The sequence below is a fragment of the Sceloporus undulatus genome, chromosome 5, assembly GCF_019175285.1.
Source record: "Sceloporus undulatus isolate JIND9_A2432 ecotype Alabama chromosome 5, SceUnd_v1.1, whole genome shotgun sequence".
Classification (NCBI taxonomy): Eukaryota; Metazoa; Chordata; class Lepidosauria; order Squamata; family Phrynosomatidae; genus Sceloporus; species Sceloporus undulatus.
Genome location: NC_056526.1, coordinates 138,895,564 through 138,899,083, shown reverse-complemented (window position 1 = coordinate 138,899,083; position 3,520 = coordinate 138,895,564). Strand labels below are relative to the sequence as shown.

Here is a 3,520-nt window from a genome sequence, read left to right as displayed (position 1 = left end):
CATGAATCCATCCATCCATTCACTCATCTGTATATCTATCTATCAAACCATCCATCCATCCATCCCTCTCAATTCTTAGCCCTGCTCCAAAGGGAGGACCTTTTGACCTGCCTCCTGGACAGGAGGTTGGAATAGAGGACCCATCCTGGGAAAGGAGGACGTCCGGTCACCCTCCCCCACTTGGGGACAGACCCCCAACCCAAGGGGAGCAGATGTCCTCTTTGGCAAAGGAGGTGACCGGCTGTCCTCCTTTTCTGCAAAAGGTGACTAGATGTCTTCTGTAAAATGGGGGCCATTGGAGAAGAACGAAGGACCCGACCCCAGAAAAGCCCCAAGACCCCCCCCTCCTGTAGATGTCAGTTTGTCTTCTCAGTCCCGCTCCAAAGGGAGGACGTTTTGGCATTCCTCCTGGGAGGAGGTTGAAATGGAGGACGTGTCCTGGGAAAGGAGGATGCCTGGCCCTCCTGCTCAGACCTGGTGGGGAGAAGGAAAGCTGTGCCCAGGGTCACTCTCCTTCGCCTTAGCTTCCCCATTTGCTCTCTCAAGGGGCATTTGTATTTTGTCACAGCAGCCCCAGATTGTCCCCTTGGGCTCTGAGCCCTGGGCTCTGAGGATCTATTCCAGGACTCCTGTGCTCTGAGAAGAAGGGAGGCGGGTGGCATAGGATAGACCAAGGTGGCACCCAGTGTGTGCCCAGCGCATAGGCCAGTGAGGTTAACCTTCCAGGGCAATAGGCATTGAGAGTCTCTGCCTACCTGGCTATTGGCGTTTGGCCTGGCTTTAGAAGCCATCCTTGTAAGGTAGGCAGTAAAGAAACAGAATCAAGATCCCAGACTAGGGATGTTGAGGCTTTTTGATATATCTTTGGAAGACTTTCCTATCTAGTAATAGATGGTGGAGGGAAAAAAGTATTCAAGTGAATTCTCTTTCTGGACAGGGCCTACTCTACATCTTAAGGAGACATCGGTGACAGCCCCTCTGACCTTTCCTCCTGAACCTCTGCTTGTTTCTCTCCCTTGGAGGACAGACTTGTGTGTACCAGACAGTTTGTTCGCACAGTCTAAATCAGCCAGTTCCCCCGTTGTAGTGTGTGTGTGTGAGATACACAAATGTTGGTACTGATGTAACATTCACCTGCCAGCCTGGTTGGAATGGAAAGAGAGGTAGGGAGGTATTGCATCTTCTGTTGGCTAAATACTTTGGGTCATCCCTGCATCTGATGTCAGAGAAATGAACATGGTGCTTTGACATAGGAATGAGTCATAGTGCAGTATTCATGGGAAGGTTTCGGTCTTCATTCTTGTAAAAAGGTGGATAAAGGAAAAGGGAGGGGAGACGGAAAGGAGTCTTGTGGTACCTTGAAGATTACCATCATTTATTTTGGCATGATTTATTGTAGTCTTCATTCCTTGTATTTAGAGAACCAATGGCTTGTTATGGAGATCAATACACCCTATGCTAACTAATCACATCTGTGTGTGTGTGTGTGTGTTTCTTCTCTCCCTCTGTCTCTGTCTCTCTCTCACACACAAATACACAGTTCCCATCCAATAAACTGTTTTCCCCTAGTACTGGTTCATACCACAGTTACAATACAGCATATGAAACCAGCCGGAGACCATGTGATAAACAGTGTACCTTGCAGGGAGATGCACTCTAAGCCCTCCCTGTCCAGGGTACTTGGCATTCAGCCTGGCACACATTATTTGTTCAGATGATTTATAGCCTGTTTTAAAAAATAAAACATATTAATAGTGGGATCATTTGAATTGTATGCCTCAACATTGCAAAAGCGGTTTCTGCTATGTACAGTGTTGCCTCCTGCCTTCCTTCTTCTTTGGAAGGAGCTATAGCCTAAAGATACGATAAGATGTACACATAATGTGCCGCTGTATTGTTTGGCTGTCTTGCTCAGTCATTAGTTGTCATTGGTGACTACATTACCTGCAGTCTGCAGTCTGCAAAACTGTATGAGTTAAAGGGAAACAGGAAATAAACAGGAAAGGAAGGTTGTTGTTGTTTTTGAAGAACCATACAACAGTTAGCACTAGAAAAGCAATAGGAATATAATGACACAGATTTAGTTGTAATAATACAGATCTGCTAGAGGAGTCAGCAAGGTATTTTGCAGCATTGAATGCCTTGAGTGTAATATATATATACAGTATAGATATAGATATAGATATAGATATATATGGCAGTTTCTATACTGAATGTTCAAACATCACCTTTCTTGCTGATAGGGAAGAAGAATGATGAAACATGATACTCAGGAACATGTGTAGATTGGTGAGCACTAGTTTTATATGAATAAGGATCTTGAGAATGACAGAAATCTTCTTGTAAACGATTGAATGAGATTAGGTTATAACGACAGATTTAACTTTCCCTAGCTTGAAGATCTAAAGCACAGGGCACTGGAGATTTTTCCTTTGCCGTGAATTGTGCAGAGGTACAGATGTGGTCTGGTCTGGATTATGTCCTGATCACTTCAAAGAGGTTTGAGGTTCCTAAAATACCATGTTGTCTGCCATGAACAATTACATACATGCTGAAAATAGATGGGCCTTTATACACATACTGCATCTCCATCCTTCATTCTAGCTTTGTTTTCTAAAGCTTACTGAGCCCATGAAATGGAGAATCACCATAATGATAGCTGGGCTATATTTATTTATTTACCTCCTGCATTTCTGTTACAATTATTTCTTGAGTTGACTAACACCTGTAAAATACAAAATAAAATATATTTACACTAAAACATAAAAGCAAAAAATAAATAAATCCACGACCTATTAAAAAGCACCTACAATTAAAACCTATGTCTGCAAGCAGCTTAATCATCCTACTTCTCCATTAACATTGTCAGTTCTGTTAGCCCGGCGTTGCTATTGGGACCATGACTCATCTGCTTTGGGTGTCATTATCTTTCTCTTCAGCTAAGATCTCTATTCGCTTGGGTTAACATGTTAAGGGGGAAATGCCCATTGGCTTTTGTGTCATCTTTGTGAGAGATTTTATGCAAATCATGAAAAGAAGGAAATGCTGAGCAATGTTGATCATATTTGTGAATTATCAAAATGTTTAACTGTAAGCTCCACTGTACAAAAACACATAATCTGCAAAGGGGCCTTGGTACCTTTTAAAAATTTAAATAAAGATGGATTCCTTATTGATCTCTTCATTTCAAGGGGTTAAATCCAGTGTGATGTCTCAAACATCTTAATGGAAATTCTTTCTCTTTCTCTCCCTTCTGCAGTCTGAGGAAAAACCAAACAACCGGTTCCAGAGGCTCTCCCAGTCCTATGGAATTGTTGTTTTGGAGGTTGGTGGGATGTAATGAAAAGGAGAGGTGGCTGGCTCCCACTTACACTCCATCCTGGGGGAGTAGGCATTCAGTGCTGGATACATCCCAGTGTCTACGTTCCGCATGGCCATGCATTCCAGAATCAATACACCACATTTTGGAGATGATGATGATGATGATGATGATGATGATGATGATGATGATGATGATGAT

At 43.0% G+C, this 3,520-nt stretch overlaps 1 protein-coding gene across 1 annotated transcript in view; it reads left to right on the top strand.

Annotated features, from left to right (window-relative positions):
- The window catches only part of CPE (carboxypeptidase E), a 125,104-nt gene that overhangs the window by 760 nt on the left and 120,824 nt on the right, over nucleotides 1–3,520 (top strand). The gene's annotated exons all lie outside the window — the stretch shown is intronic.